This window comes from Cupressus sempervirens, chromosome 7 (assembly GCF_028749045.1).
Source record: "Cupressus sempervirens isolate cs-2001-9-10 chromosome 7, ASM2874904v1, whole genome shotgun sequence".
Taxonomy (NCBI): domain Eukaryota; kingdom Viridiplantae; phylum Streptophyta; class Pinopsida; order Cupressales; family Cupressaceae; genus Cupressus; species Cupressus sempervirens.
Window position 1 is genome coordinate 489,722,664 of NC_143124.1, and position 18,234 is coordinate 489,740,897.

Here is an 18,234-nt window from a genome sequence, read left to right on the forward strand (position 1 = left end):
TAGAGGACAATTTGAAGTGCATTTGAGGAGGATTTGAAGCAGATTTGAGGTGGTTTTTGAAGAGGATGACATCAATGAATTGGAGAGGCAGGTTATGGAGAAGTGGGGTGGATTTAGTATCACACTGGATGACATTGAGTTGAATGAGTAGTCATTGCTAGTGCCAGGAGAAGCTAGAGGCATAGCTACATCCAAGTTGGACGATGAGCAACAGACTGAGTTAGACATACCAAGTGGGGAGACACAATCGTGACCAGTGCAAAATTCTAAGACTAGATCCTCAAGTTCTACTCTCCCTTAATTTTTACTAGAGCTGTGAAGAGGAAAATATAATTGTAATGATGTGATTACTTTTAGCTTTACATAAATTATTTACTATTTTGCTTATAGCCATCACCATTCCACACAAGAATGCAGTTTTGTACCCACTGTGAGTTTATATATGTCTAGACTAAGCTTGTTTCTTTTCTGTTCTCATTTATTGACTCATTGGATGCATCTTCTCATTTGAATTTTGCATTTCTAATTAGATTCATCCAACATTCTAAGTTGCCAAAAAATTTAGTGCTGAAATCTGACCGAGTTTTTCCCAAATATTTTTCCAGCCCTTGACAAGTTTTCCAACTATTGTTCAGAGCTATAGAGTACGCTCTTAGTGTTAGGATATCCAAGAATCTTCATAGTCTTCAGATATCCAAGAGTCTTCAAATCTACAAAATAATTCAAAGAAATGATACTGCATTTGTATTGCAACCACAAAAATCATTATTTACGATAAATACTGGCCCTGTTCTGGAGATCCCCTGAAAGTTTAATTATGAAGTGTTTACTCAGCCAGTTGTGTGGTAATGGCGGGTTGTAGTGGAGGCTAAGAAACTGCCTTGCAATTCATGATGCCCCGTCTCTTGGCGGCTTAAGCTTCAGTGTATCTTCTAAAGTGTTACTATGCCTACGATAAATACAGATATACATGGTGAAAGTTAAGAAAACAATTCACTTAAGCTATTGTTTTTTAGTGACTACTACTAGCCATTGTTTCTGAGGGCTTTCTTCTACTGAATTGGAAAAGCTCAATGCCATCATCATAATTGAACTGCCTGAGCTTTAGCAGAATATATAGAAGAATCCCACATCCAAAGCCAAGGGCTGCACTAGATCCAGTTAGTGAAACAGCCGTGCACATGAGCATCACAAAAGAATCCTGCTTAGAATTCATGTCACGAGAAGCCATGGCCAATTCTATTCCCGAAAAGAGCAGTAGCACACCCAGTAAGCCGATTGGGAATTGGGTAAGGACTTTTACAAGGGAGCTGCCCAGTAACAGTCCCAAAACCATCTTAGAAGTGCCCAGAAACACCACGGAGGCCCCACTTCTTGCCCCAAATCGATACTGGCCAGCAAGCCCTCCCGCACCATGGCATACGGGCATTGCCCCAAACCAACATCCCACCAAGTTCATCACTCCCACACTAGCAGAAACAGAAGTTGCAGTCACCTCCTTCAGTGGAAACAGATCATGAGACAATTTACAGACTGCTATGACAGAATTCAGTACGGACAAAGGTATCTGAGGTATTGCTGCCCTCAGGAACCCTACTTTCCAATCATTTCCAGAAATGCTAACTACATGGAGCCTTGATGGTCCTAGAGTCAATTGTTTTAGAATAGCAGGATGTCTCCAAATAGCAATAACGATCCCAACCAAGAAAACAATCAGAGCGGAGGGAATACCACTCACCATTCTCAGATATCGATTGGGCCTTCTTTTGTCTCTATCGGAAACCCTATCTTCATCTCCAACCAGATTGTCTTGCCTCTCATCACCAGATCCTGTCACCATGACAATGAAACAGAAACTCACAAGTGCCAAAATAAGCCCATCCCACCCAACCCAAGCTCTGTCTCCCTCTGACTTGCCAGTAGCAAAATTCTGATTCTTCCTAATATACTTAACCGCAGTGAAGGTAAAGGACAGCCCCTGTGATAACTGCACACCTCTAACTACAGGCAGAGGAAGTAAACGGTAAATAACGCCCATTAAACCCGTAACACCAAGTACAAAGAGTATTCCAGCGGTGCAGATGCCAGCTGCCATAATCTGCGGAACAGTGAGATGCTCCCCCTCGCCTATAGCCACCGCAGCAATGGATTTCATAGGCTGAACTGGCATTGGGATTCCCCATATTAGCCCTGTGATTATATTGTAGATTCCCGTGAAGATTAGAGTAGTGCCCAGATCAAGGCCGTTGACAAGAGTGAGTGCAATTACTATCGGTACAAACGTGCCCAGGTCGCCAAGTGATCCACTCACCTCAGACCATGCTCTTTTGCATCTCAAATTCTGTTTCAACCTTGCAGGCAGAGAGACGGAGCCAGAAGAAGCTGAGCTATCTGCTTCTACAGGTAAAAGCCTTTCCCGCGTTCGATCGTCTATTTGTTCTTCCTCCATGCTTGCAAATCTTGATTGTAAGTTGTTTGGTAAATTACTAATTTAAAGGACTAATATTGCTAGTGTTGAAATGACGCCCTGGACCTTGCAGAAGCCAATTAGGGAAAATCCCTTGGCCATCTACTGTGACCAAAAGCCAGACATAACATTTCTGAAAGATCCTTTTTTATGGATTAGGGGAAACGGAATTTTTGTTTGCTTCTTTCGCTTACGTAATTGAGTGGTAATCAGTCGAGCCCACAAAATATTCAAAATTAGCGATTGATGGAGTTGGATCGTTGAAAACTGCGCTCCTGGACAGAATTTTTACTGCAGCGGGCACTGCTTATTTTGAGGGTGGATAATTTTTTAATGAATCGGAGCTTTCAGATACGATTTTTTTCTAGGGCTGGTACCTACAGCTTACTTTGAGGTTGGGTTACGTTTTTGTCGATCTCGTATTTTGCTTACATCGGTCAGAGAGAAGCAAACGCACTTCAAACGCTTATATCGCGGGTTAGAAAGAAGCGTACGCATTTTACAAACAAGTGATGCAAAGTGTCAAAGTTAGGCGATGTCTCGGCATCAAATCGGCAATTTTTAAATAAATTTAAATTTTAAAAACAGTTTAAAATGATTTTTAATTTAATTTTTAAATATGCTTGTCATTTTTTAAATGTAAAAATATTTTATGTATGTTTTAATTTTTTTGATAAGTTTCATATTAGTTTAAAATGAATTGGATGGGATGAAGTAATATGAAACTTATCAAAAAATTAAAAACATACATAAAATATTTTTACATTTAAAAAATAACAAGCATATTTAAAAATTAAATTAAATTAAAAATCATTTTAAATTGTTTTTAAAATTTAAATTGTCGATTTGATGTCGGCATAGACATCGCCCATCGCGCCATGTCGGCATCAAATCGGCAATTTTAGGATTGGATGGGATGAAATAATATGAAACTTATCAAAATAATTAAAACATACATAAAATATTTTTACATTTAAAAAATGAACAAGCATATTTAGGAAGAAGGAAATAGATAGATTTTATGATGTCTAGTATTTGTTTGATTTGTAAAGTAAAAGACACTTTGAATCTTTAGAAGAATATGTGAGAAGAAAATGAATAGGGTCAATTTTTTTTTTAAATAGATTTCATATTTGAAAAGTTTAGTCATATTTAAATTTTAGAAAGCTTACAATAAATATTTTTAATAGATTCTTGTTGAATAAAAAAATCATCAATTAATTGAATTTTTTCAAAAAGAGTAAATTGCATAGGTACTTGCTAACCATGTATGCATAAAAGGTATACTAGGAAGAATAAATAGCCAATGTCTATGTTGGCATCAAATTGGCAATTTATTGATTTTAAAAATTAAATTAAAAATCATTTTAAATTGTTTTTAAAATTTAAAATTATTTTAAAATTGCTGATTTGATGCCGACATAGACATCGCCGAATAAATATAGATATTCTCATGATTATTACAAGTATATATGTGTGTACTATTGTGAATGATATATATAGTAGTAAGATGAAGTACATATACTATCATGGCAATTATTATGGTGGCTTGTATTAAGACAAAACCAAGTGGGTGTCAGTATGCAAGAGAGTTGCATATCAGACAAATTAATTTTTCAATTAGATTAATATGTATAAAATTAAACTATAGATGTGAAGTGCAAAGCCGAAAAAATTGTAAACAACTTAAATTATTTCTTTCAGTGGCAAAGCCAAGAATTTGGGAATGGCATGCATGACATACGTTACCCACTCATAAAGAAGCATAATAGAAAGTCATAAACAAATCCCAATGCTAGCAAATTAGTGTACACTATTGTGAGTAGCATTAAAATCTTCTACAATCAGCATCCTTACATTATGTTCTCCTAATTAGTATAAATTAAAATAGTATTTTATACATAATACAATCATAAATTCATATCTAGAGAATCTAGGCTTCACACTTGTAACACATACTCGCCGATTATTATCGACTTTAGAAAATTTTCTACATTCCACAATGAACGTGATTGATAAGCATCAAGAGAGAAAATAATTTAATAAAAAATTAATGAAAAGATGAAGCATTTTTTAGGACACGACTATCATCCATCCAAACTGTACAGTTGACCAATTTTCAAAAAATTGAAAACATCATAGATTTTTCTAAGATTTTCAACATTTGATCTTAATGATCTTCATAGTTTGTAGTCAAAAACAACAAAAAAATTGGAAAAAAAATCATTACGTTTTCATGAATCTGGAAAAAAAAAAAAATTGACTTTGTTTTGTCTTTAGTGCATTTTGAATGAAGATTAGTATGTCCCATTTTAGGAAGCTAATTACAAGTGGGGCTACAGAAAAATACTAACTAGTAGCACATGATGTGAAGAAATGTATAGTTTAGAACAAATAAGAAATGAAAAAGTTAAGGGAAGTGCATATAGCATCTGAATTGGCACCAAATCAGAATAAAAACTTAAGTATGTTGAATGAAAGGAGGAGGAGATTCGGAGGCATGGGGAAATAAAGTGATGTCAAAGGAAGAAGAGGTTTGGTTTCTTAATGAAAGGAGAAGGGAAGACGTTACATTGATATGTAGATTTGAAGCGTGTAGGTGACAAAATAGAGGCACTCTAAAACAAAGATGGTGAAAAAGATGGACATTCTCAAATAGGGATAGTTTTGCCCATATGAAGCAAGGAATACATGGAGGAAATTGTCAATGAGGAGTGATGTGTATAAGTTCAAATTTATAGTGGCATTCAAGTATTGGGAATATTATTTTTTGCAGTATTAAAAGTTATCAAATTACAAGTATATAAGGACTATTTAATACCATTTTTTTGCTCATGTTTGATTCCTTGTCTATGCTATTATGTGTAATGCCCTACCAAGGGATCCAAAAGAATTAACCTAAAGTTTTACTAAGTTTGCCAAACATTTTTATTTTTAAGAAAGAATAACTTACACATCAATCATAAAGTAGCGGAAGCAATAACATACAATCATACATAAGCAAACACAACTAATTACATTCCTTAATGATCCCAAGACATTGAGTCGCATTTAAATTTAATTAATACTAAGTCTAACAAATACCACATCCACATGAAAGAATAATTATAAGTCCAAGTCCATTTAAATAATATACATTTGTTCCAAATGTCACTTGGCAATAAAATTCAGAATACTCAATCATCCACTGTACATGTTGCAGGGTATGAAAGGCTAAAAGAATATATATTTATAAAAATGGATTACATTATCCCTTTCAGATCCATGAAATAAAGTACAATCCAATAAGTGAAATCATCCATCATAAAGATATAACCATATATCATAATACACAAAGATAGAATAAAAGGAAATGTAGACAAGGAACTCCAGCTATGACATCAACAAACGGATCTCAATGGTAAGAGTAAAAAACACTACCACCCGACCGCGTGGTAAACCAAAAAGGCCCACTCCCACCACGCTAAGGAGATAGTCTCAAGTCCCAAATAGGATATCAATCCCAAAATCAAAAGTAATCTCTATGTCGAGGAAACCTTAAAAGTAATCTAATTCAAAGGTTCTAAGATAAATTGACATCTAGACCCAGAGGCACACAAAGACACGTAGGGAATCTGGTATCAAAGCTCAAGTTATACATTGGGAGCTCTAGGCATTTTGGAACACCACTAGTTGTTAACTAGTTGAACTAAAATAAAATTTAAACTGTTATGTATATCTATCTCAAATTGAAACTTGAACTAGTTGAACTGAAACAGAACTTAAACTTTTAGTTGAATATTTTCAAACTTGAACATTTAGACTTCAAACTAAAATATACTTAAACCTAAAAGGCAAAACTGAAAATTGAACTTATACTATTTTCAAAACATGTGCCTTTTGTGTATGCCTTACAGTAGTATGTTTTATGGTTATTATAACATCTTGTATTTTGGATGTTATTGTTGAAGTGTTCTCAGTAGAGTCATATCCTCCTACAGGGGGAAAGGGTTCAATGGGACCCACATGGTGAGTTCTTTAGTTTTACTAGGTTTCCAAGAGTAAGCCCAAGTCTAGGGGGTGGATGTAGTGTCTGCCCCTAGTTTACATTTTTTTATCATTGCCAAACTCTTTTAGGCCAGTTTATGTTTGATGATTAGTAGCACTATCTTTCAGATTATCAGATATTGTTTCGTATTCAGTTGGTTTTATGATGAGACTATTTGGTACTATTTACTTCATGTATGTATGATGATGATTATTACAGTGATTTTAGTAATTTGATGATGATTAGTTAGATGGATTATTTTATGTGTTTTCTTATGGATACTTACCCCATATTGCATGTGTATGGTGTGCATGTTTATTTTCTTTATGTATGATGTTTATGATTTGGTTAAGGAAGGGAGTCGTAGTCACTAGCTAGTCAGTATCTACATGATGTACCACTTCCTGCCATTGCTTGTTTAGTTTAGTATATATGTGTTTGTACATGCATGGATTTTATGCAGATTGCAGGTACCGAGTATCAACTTCTTTGAATTGCTAGGATGAGCGTACCCTATCGCATTATCTCAATGGTAAGAGAGGGGAGATAAATTATTGAGTTTAAATCCTAAACCTTTAAGCCAATTGTCTTAGAAAATTAGGACAAGTATCTGAGATAATTACCTTCTGAATGCATCATATGATGTAAATTTGTGATTATAACCCTTTAGTCTGATCTTGCATGTGGTATTTTATGATGCGTTTTCGTATTTCGTCTTTTAGGTCTATGGTGATTTTTCTATTAATCAAGTCAGATTAAAAGACTAAATTAATGATTTAATTTAATGAAAAATTATTATGATATTTTTAATATTTAATTTTATTTAATTAATTGGGAAATTAATTAAATAAAAAGAATTAAATTTAAAGATAAAATTATAAGTTTAATTATAGAGCGTAATAATATTTATTTAATTTAATAATAATAATATTTAGGAGATCATTTTTAAATAAATGCTAAATATTATTATTACTTAAGTTAATAAATATTTGATCAACTAACGCTTAAAAAATAAATTAAAGAGTGAAAAGGATATTAATTTATTAAAGAGTTTTTAAATTGCATAAAGTATGCATGAGTTTAAGATATAATAAATTAATTTTTAAAAAAGAGAGAAGTCAAGTAAATTTAATAAAGATATTTTAATTGCATAAAGCGTGCATGAAAACATAAAAGAAAAGATAATAGAAAGTTAAGAGTTGTGAGCAAGGAGTCCTCTCGGGTGATTGCACAATTAGTGCCCTGAATTTAGGAGAGAACTCCTTATCAATATTTGAGGGTTCATTTTCAAAGGACAGAAGTTTTGGGAAAGAACCACGAATTTTAGAGAAGGAATTTTGGGAGAGAAGGTTTTGAGAGAAAAGATTTCTCTCACAATCTTTTGGGTGTTTGCAAATTTAGCATTAGAACTAGTTAGATTCTTGTGTTTCAATCATCCAGTCAAATACGTTATTTAAATAATCTTGTCTTCTTTGTGACTGTGTATTGTTTATCTGAATATTCATTGTGAAAATCTTTTATATTTCATTTTGAAATTACTGATATGCATGTTGACTTCATCTGTATACGAGAAGATTAAGAGATCGGTAGAATCCTCTTTCAATAGATTTTAAAATTGAAAATTAAGCCTAGAAGAGTTTTGAAAGGGAATGGAAAATTTAAATGAAAAAATTGTTTAGTTCATCGTAATTCCTCTATCAGAGTATTGATAGCATTCTGTATTATATATATATATATATATATATATATATATATATACACACACAAAAGTTTATATGTTTAGGGGGAATCATTTTGAAATGAATTTTATCAACTTAAATAAAATAAAATTTAAAAAAATGATGAGGTGGGCGGGGGCCACCAACCCCCCATCCCCTCCTTCTTACCTTACCTCCCACCAGGGCTGTCACATGGTAGGCCCCTATCGTGTACCACAAGGTACCTACTGTCATGACAGGCCCTGCTATGAACAGCAATACCTATTGTCACCGTAGCGAGGCTACCGTGAACAATGATTCTTTTAAAAATTATTTTTTATTTAATTTTTATAAAAATTAAAATGTACTTTAATTAAATTATTATTTATTAATAATTTTTATTAATATTTAATTATTTAATAAGTAATAAATGAATATTAAAATAAGTTGTTTAATTTATAATTATTAATTAATTAAAATAAATTTAGTTTAATTAAGTGTGATTATTAATAAATATTATTTAATGAAGTATAAAATATATTATTATTATTAATTTTGATTGTTAATAAGATTGTAATTATTTTATTAAATAACCAATAATTATTATTTTAATAATTTAATAAATAATTACCCTTAAATTATTTTGAAATAATTGACTTAAAAACAAATAGGGTTAATAGTGTATTTTATTCAAACATAAGGATGGGTTAATTTGTAAGGGTAAACTGTAAGTTATATCTACTTGAAACATACATTAAAACAAAAATGTTACCTTACTATTAACTCAAAACTATGTACATTCAAATTCAAACCAAACTATGAAACTACTTTTTTATTTGCATGTTGTCTATGTTTTGGGTTTGGGTTGACTAGAGTGTTGACTAGTTATAGAATGTCTACCAGAGGCTTTGGGAGTTTTGTGTTTGTGATATTATAATGTTTTGATCTCGATCTTTTTAAACTCAACCATGGTAATGTGTCTGATATGCTCTATAATGAGTTTGAATTTATTGTTCGTTATTGCTTTTCAATGTTCTTGTGTGAAGCTGAGGTGAATGTTATGACATATTTCACTTAACCAGTTTGAGTCTTCGATCAATATTTTTGGGGATGCTTTCTAGTTACTCGTAGAGAACTAATGTGTTATTGTGAATTATCTTTTGATGCTTTCCAATCACTTGTATAGGGCTGAGGTGAAATTTGTGATTGTTTGATTTATACTTTTATGAGCTTAGGGTAGGTTATCTATATGTAATGTTGGGAAGTGGCTTGCAATGGAGGTTAGGGCCCAAAGTGGTTGTCAGGGTAACCCATTGTAAGTTGGTTAATAAGTGAAAACACTACACTAAATGAGAATAAAATAAACCTAATAAGAGTCTTTGTATGTTCTCACCCATGCCTCGAGTGCTAGTACAAACTAGGATGAGAGTAGAGAGAATGGTTGGTTGCGACCATGCATCGTTAGTATGCCTTGTTAGTATGAAAGGATACTAGTGTCGCATAGAGTCACTAGGGGGTCGAGGTCAAGTTAGACTGCTAGGGTAACTCTAGCATTGATTTGTACAATGACACTTGTCCACTTACATAGTAGATTCCCTATGTGTCTTTGGTTGCCTTTGTTTATAGATGTCGATTTATCTTAGAACCTTTGAGTTAGGTTACTTTTAAGGTTTCCTCGACATAGAGATTACTTTTGATTTTGGGATTGATATCTTGTTTGGGACTTGAGACTATCTCCTTAGTGTGGTGGGAGTGGACCTTTTTGGTTTACCACGCAGTCAGGTGGTAGTGCTTTCTACTCTTACCATTGAGATCAGTTCATTGATGTTGTGGCTAGAGTTCCTTGTCTACATTTCCTTTTATTTTATCTTTGTGTATTATGATATATGGTTATATCTTTATGATGGATGATTTCACTTATTGTATTGCACTTTGTTTCATGGATCTAAAAGGGATGATGTAATCTATTTTTATAAATATATATTCTTTTAGCCTTTCATACCTTGCGACATGTACAGTGGATGATTGAGTATTCTGAATTTTATTGCCAACTGACATTTCGAACAAATGTATATTATTTAAATGGACTTGGACTTATAATTATTCGTTCATGTGAATGTGGTATTTGTTAGACTTAGTATTAATTAAATTTAAATGTAACTCAACGTCTTGGGATCCTTAAGGAATGTAATCACTTATGTTTGCTTATGTATGATTGTATGTTATTGCTTCCGCTACTTTATGATTGATGTGTAAGTTATTCTTTCTTTAAAAAATTTTTTTGGCAAACATAGTAAAACTTTAGGTTAATTCTTTTGGATCCCTTGGCGGGGCATTACATTATGCCACCTATATAAGACATTCAATAGAAAAAAAACACAGTAGTGTTGCTGCTGATTGACATGCTAGAAACTTACCATAGGATGCATTCATAAGAAATTTGTAAGACATGACATTTCTAGCCAACCACATTTTGGAAATCATGTGTGATAGTGTCCTGGATGCATGGAAATTGTTTATCAAAATGCTTGAGCTAGATGAATTCAGCTGGAAAGATGGTTACAAGATATGGTCAGTGTAATAGGCTATAGGATGTGCACCAATTTTTCTTTGACGAATTGATGCAATCAATGCAAATATTTTCATTTAGGTGAACCCTAAGTGATTTGTTCACTTTTTTTGACATTAAACTCATATGGTTGTGAATTTGACAAATTGTTATGGACTTTGTATAGGGTGCAAAATAACATTTTCTAGCTAAAAAAATCTATTTTATTTGATGATTAGAGGTAAAAATAAATTTGATGCCTTACTAATTTTAGGGATTTTTTAGTTACTGAACCATTTGGCGCAGAAAAACACTATCTCCATTTGAGCTTGGCCAAATGACACCTTTGATGTGTTAGAGTGTCAACTTCAATCTCTTGTTGAGCCCAAAAAACAATATGAAGACATATTTTGGTCCAAACAAACAAATTCAGGGCCACAATTTTTTTCTATAAGCTATGGATTTTGAAGAGCACATGACTTACAGGATAGGTTCATGGTTCCCCCATTTAGCTTTGTAAATAATAGATTCCTAGCTCCTCCATTGAGCTTCATAAATTATGTTATTTCTTTCTTTCTTTTGTTTTCTTTATTTTCTAGAGAGTTGAGTTGCTTAGCATAAATCTTGCTCAGTAGTCTTCATAGCACCACTTTTTAGTACAAGCTCATTCTTTCTATAGGTACCATTGCTGCATGGGGGCATTGCATATGCTTCAAACCTTGAAGCTTTCCAATTTTGTTTCTCTACTTCAACCAGTTTTTATGCTTATTCGCTTCTACTAATTTTCGCTGCATATTCTCTGCTTCCGAATTATTTCTTATTTTTTGATACATGAGCTTCTAGATGCTTCCTATAATTCGAGAGGCTTCCTCTAGTATTAGTAATATTATGACATTTTTTTAACTAATGGCCTTGTTCCAAATTTTCCCTATTTTTCGATTGAGAATAATTATTTTTCTCACTACTATTTTTTGGAGTAACCAATGAGCTTTTAAATAAATAGGATTTATTTATTTGAATAAATATAAGAAAATTTAGAACTTTATTAAAAATTTAGGGCTTCAAAAAATTCTTGAATTATATTAGCTGTTCAAAAGATTTGAATAAATTTTTATGGCACTATTTAGTAGGAACTAATAATATTAAATCAATACTGGTAAATATATGTTACTTAATATACTAATTTTTATATACTTGTATATATATATATATATATATATATATATATATATATATATATATATATATGTATGTATGTATGTATATATATATATGTATGTATGTATATATATATGTATGTATATATATATATGTATGTATATATATATATATATATGTATGTATATATATATATATATATATATATATGTATGTATATATATATATATATATGTATATGTATATATATATATGTATATATATATACATATATATATATATATATATATATATATATGTATATATATGAGTACATATGTATACATGAGTACATATGTATACATATGTATAGATATGTACATATGTATATGTATGTACATATGTAGATGTATATACATATGTAGATGTATATACATATGTAGATGTATATATATATGTAGATGTATATATATATATATATATATATATATATAGTAGTTGTGGTGCGATATGGAAGATAGTTTATGATTTCTAATATCTATATATAAGCTAATAATAGTTGTGGTGTGATATGGAAGATATTTTATGATTTCTAATATCTAAATATATGACGATAAGGGTCATTGTGATTATGATTAGTGTTAGTAGTAGAGTTACGGTTAAGGTTAATGTTAAGGTTAGAGTGTGTAGGACTAGAAAATAGGTGTAAAAGTATACTATGAGCAACCACAAACTCAAATACATATACTAATCTATTCTAATCTAATATAAGATGAAAATCATTGAAAATAAGAAGATTGAAAACAACAAAAACCCATTTTCAAGTGTAATTCTCATGTCCTTATTTCTTTTCCATTGCTAATGTAGCTCCAATTGCCTATAGTGCATGTTGAATGTTATCGAGAATACTAGAAGCGTAGTTTGGGTGTGGTTCAAGAGAACATGGTTGTTAAGGATAATGGGTTGAAGACCAAAAATGAGTGCAAGATGGCTCAATTTATAGCCAAAATGCAAGAGGTTAGACATAAATGAGGAAATGGATATTTGTCAATTCAAATGTGCAACTTGGTACAATATTCCTTGGAATATCTATGACAAATATGATGCAATATGCCACATATAGGATTCTATGACACATACAAGTTGACGCGGCTATAAGTGGAAGAGAATCTATGACAAGCTTATGACACATCAAAGCCACTTGTAGACAAGAATCTATGATGAATGTGGCTTATTATAGTCATGCATAAGGAATAATATATGCCAAATATGACATAGATTAGCCAAGTGTAGAGAGAGGATCTATGACGCATTATGGCCACGTCTTAGGACTAGGTGGAATATTTGAATTAAATTTTCATAATTCCACACAAATGGAAATTATTAAATTAGAAAATAGAAATGGGAAAATAGGACTTAGGAAATTGAGAATTCCCATAGTTCACAATGATGGACCAATTAATTAATAGTTATTAATTAATTGAGAACACTGGTTAATAAGAATAATTAGTAAAAGTGGGATGAAAATTATTGAAATGACATAGGAATAGAGTATGGGTTAACTAATCCTATAGGAAAAATTAGTAAATGATTAGCCAATTTGATGTATAAATGTGGGATAAACCTTTTGATAAGATGTGATGATTATATAGATCAACTAGGATGATGGTGGGTAGATCAAAGCCATGATCAAATGTATTGACTAATTAGGATTGATAACATGTCAAGGACATATAACATGGATTAAGGACATATGACATTTAACAAATATTGTAAATTCCATAGGATCAAAGTTGATTGATAAGATTGATCATAATAACATCAACGGACTTTGTCAATGTTATTAAAAATATTGGATAAAGCCACGATCTGACACTGAGGGACTCATGGCACAAGGAGGAGATGGAACAACTAGGGCCAAAGGCACACCCAACCATCCAAACCACCTTGTAGATTAAATACAACGAAAGAAAAACACACAACGAACAACACCAAGGAGAGAGAGAACACATACTTATATTGATTCATCAAGTTATCAGCATACATGCCCAGCTGTAAGCCCTTCTAGGTTACAACTAGATACAAAATATAACTCCAACATCTGTATTCAACTTCAAACTCGCAACATCTTCTCTAACTCTCTAGTTCCCTACCTCCCTTCTCTCTAAACTAAACTAAATACCTCTACTTACACTTGCCAAAATGGCTTATAGAAGATTCTAGAACATTACAAAGAAGAAAGGCTGACCTCAAAATGGTCAACACTCATCCCTAGACAAGATCCTATTATTAAATTTATGATCCAAATTAAATACAAGCGTTGGCTCCAACTAAGAACCAAAAACACAAACAACTTGATCAAAAAAGGACCTGAGCATCAGCAACAATAGGTTCACTCAGCACATGAAGGATCACTCGGTCATCATAGAATAACTTGACTAACACTGCAGGACTCAGTTGACACTGAGTCACTCAATTGACACTACATGGCTCGGTTAGCAAAGAAGAAACTTGGTTGACAGCACAATCTTGGTTAACACTAAAACAACTTAGTTAACACTGGAGAGCTTGGTCAACATAGTTGAAACCCGGTAAGACTACTAGAATGAATAAGTGTAGGATTGCAAGGAAACCCAGGATGCTCTTGCATCAGACAACTAGGGTTAAAAGAAATGATTACCCTGAATCATGCAAGTGTCACAACCTGAGTTGAATCTAACTCAGATTGAGAAATCCATATAACATGTTCAACTGGTCTATTTATCCACTTTACTAAAACTCACAGTAATTTTTTCTTCTTGTGCTCTTACCAAATTTATAATCCAATGCATGTTCAACCTCTTCAATCTACCTCTTAGGATAATCATCTGGTACAACAAATTCATCATCTGACTCATGATACTTATACAAATCAGCAACATTGAATAGAAGAGATATATCCATGTCATTAGGTAACTCAACTTTATAAGCATTTCCACTATCAAACTTCCTCAAGATCTGACAAGGTCCAAACTTCTTCATCTTCAACTTATTGTATGTTCCAATAGGAAATCTACCTTTCTTCAAATGAACCATCATCTCATCATCAACTTCAAAAATATGATGTCTTCTAGACTTATCAACATTCTCCTTATACTTCTAATTACTTTGTTCCAACTTCAACTTCACTTTTTCATGCAAAGACTTCATAAAACTAACAAATTCTTCTCCTTCAGCACTTCTTTTCTCTTCACCGGCAACATCCCTCAAATGTGGTATTCCTCTAGGCTGCATTCTAGTAACAATCTCAAAAGGTGTTTTCCTTGTACTCTTATTCACAGAATAATTATATGCAAACTCAGCTTGTGTCAATACTAGCTCCTAATTACTTTTCGTATCTCCAACTAAACATCTCAACAAATTACCCAAGTTTCTATTCACAACCTCTATTTTTCCATCATTCTATGGGTGGAATGTAGAACTAAACCTCAACTCAATACCCATCTTCTTGCACTAACTCCTTCAAAAATAACCAGCAAACTTAATGTCTCTATCAGAAATAATACTTCTTGGTAATCCATGCAATCTAAAAATCTATTTGAAGAAAACCTCAACAACATGCACAAGATCTAATGTCTTCTTTACATGGTATGAAATGAGTCATTTTAGAAAATTGATCCACAACAAAAAAAAAAAATGGAATCATATCATCTTGTTGTCTTAGGTAATCCAAGAACAAAATCCATACTGATGTCACTCCAAGGTTTCTCAAGAATAGAAATAGGTGTATAAATCCAATATTCTAACTTACTCCTTTTGCAACTTGACAAAATCCACAACTCTGTACAAACTTCTGAACATTTGTATACATCTGTGGCCAATAATACTTATCCTTCAACAAACTCAATGTCTTATCAATTCTAAAATGTCTAGCCAATCCATCAGAATAATTTTCCTTAATCAAATTAACTCTCATAGAACTTTTTGGTATACATAACCAAATTCCTTTTAACAACATACCTTCTTGAATGAATTATTCTTCATACTTACTCATGTGATCTGATAGATTTGGTGCTCTGCACTCTCTCCGTGCCTTAGAAAAATTAGGGTCAGTATCATACAATTCCTTCATTTCATCAAAACCAAGAACTTCAACCTTCATCTCAATCAACAAAGAACATCTTCTACTCAATGTACCAGCAACTTGGTTAGTGAATCCACTCTTATTCTTAATCACAAATGTGAAAATTTTGCAAGTACTCAACCCACTTCATATATCTCTAATTCAATTTATGTTGATTTCTCAAGTATTGTAAATCTTTATGATCAATATACAAAACAAACTCCTTAGGAGTCAAATAATGTCTCCACTTCTTCAAGACTTGAAAAATAGCTTAAAACTCTTGATCATACACATAATACTTCCTTTTAGCATCATTCAATTTTTCACTAAAGAAAGCAACAGGTTTACCTTTTTGACTCAACACAGCTCCTACTACACTACCACTTGCATCACATTCAACTTGAGATACCTTATTGAAATCAGGTAAAGCCAATGTAGGTAACTTGGCAACCTTTTGTTTCAAAATCTCAAAAATCTTGTCACCTCCATGTGTCCATTTGAAATCCTTTTATCTCCTCTCATTGTCTTAGTCATATCATTACAAATAGAACTGAAATTTTCTATGAACTTTATGTAGATACTAGACAAACCATGAAATGATTTTACCTCACCCACATTCTCAGGTGTAGGCCATTCCAAAATTTCTTTTTAACCTTCTCAAGATCCATTCTCAAACCATCAATTGAAATCACAAATTACAAATACACAATCTCCTCTTGCATAAAAGAACACTTTTTCAGGTTAAACATCAACTTCTCCTCTTTTAATCTATGTAATAGTTGTCTAACATGCTTAATATGTTCTTCCTTAGGTTTACTAAATGTCAAACTATCATCCAAATAAACGATCACACACTTACCCAAAAACCTTTTGAGAACTTCATTCATCAACCTCATGAAAGTACTATGTGCATTAGTCAAACCAAAAGGCATTACCAACCATTCATACAAATCATCTTTCATCTTTAAAGAAGTCTTCTATTCATCATCTTCTCTTATTCTTATCTAATGTTAACCACTCTTCAAATCAATCTTGGTAAAATACTTTTCTCAACTTAAATAATCCATTATGTCATCTATCCTCGGCATCAAAGACCTATATTTCATTGTAATCTTGTTAGTAGTTTTGGAACTAGTACACATCCTCCATTCTCCATTCTTCTTAGGTGTTAATACAGTAGGTACAATACATGGACTCAAACTTTCTCTGATCAAACCTATGTGCAACAAATCATGCACTTTTCTGTTAAGTTCTTCATTCTCTGTAGGTGTCAATCTATATGGTTTTTTATTTGGAAAACTAGCTCCAAGAATCAGATCCATAGAATGACTTATACTTCTTACTCGTGGTAAGCCATCTAGTATGTCCTCTACAACAATATCTTTATACTCATTTAGCAAAATTTCAATTGTTTTTGGCACTCAGTCAACACTACCAACTTTTGTTGTCATTCAGTTACCACTAACCTCTTTCACTCGATTACCAATATTGTCTAGCACTCAGTTATTACTAGCATAGCTTGGTCCTTTAGGAATTATGGAAAAACAAATTTGATTCAAATTTATTTCTTTATAAAAAAAAATTCATTAACTATGCAAATTCTCATAGTAGTACATTTAACCTCATCTGGACTTTCAATTAAAGGTAATAATATTTGCTTTCTCCCATTCACCCAAAGAGTATATTGATTCAATCTTCCATTGAAAGTATAGCATGTATACCATATTGCCAAGGTCTACCCAACAAAATATGACAAAAATCCATAAGCATAATGTCACAAAGAACTTCATCAAAGTAATGTTCAATTTTGAACTTCACAATACATGTTTCACTTACCAATATCTTATGCTCATCTTTGATCCATGAAACATGATAGGGTTTAGGATGCTTTAGCCTCTGCAACTAAAACTTTGTAATCAACTCTTCTGATGCCAATTTTTTTGAAATTCCACTATCAATGATCACTTTGCAACATTTTCTAGCCATCATACATCTAGTCTTGAAAAAAATTGTCCTTAAGATGAGTTCCTCATCAATTGCCTTACTACATGAAGTTCTCCTCACCATCATATTTTCTTCAGCCTCAGGTCTGCTTGGTGAACCCTCAATGTCTCCTTGAATCATAGAATTTTTTTTATCTTGTTCATTGTCAGAGGATTTACACTCAAAGGATCTATGCCTTTCTTTGCCACATTTGAAACAATTACCATGAAAACTACCTCTAGAATAATAATTACCTCTTCCTTGGTAAGAACT

The 18,234-nt window shown here is 32.4% G+C and overlaps 2 pseudogenes across 1 annotated transcript; one reads left to right on the top strand and one right to left on the bottom strand.

The window, feature by feature from the left end:
* Positions 1–560: 560 nt before the first annotated feature.
* LOC149547685 (molybdate transporter 2 pseudogene) lies at positions 561–2,906 on the bottom strand (annotated as a pseudogene). Its single transcript, XR_016353906.1, has one exon. The product of XR_016353906.1 is annotated as a molybdate transporter 2 pseudogene (transcript).
* Positions 2,520–18,234, top strand: part of LOC149547686 (RNA-dependent RNA polymerase 2-like) — a 137,698-nt pseudogene continuing 121,983 nt past the window's right edge.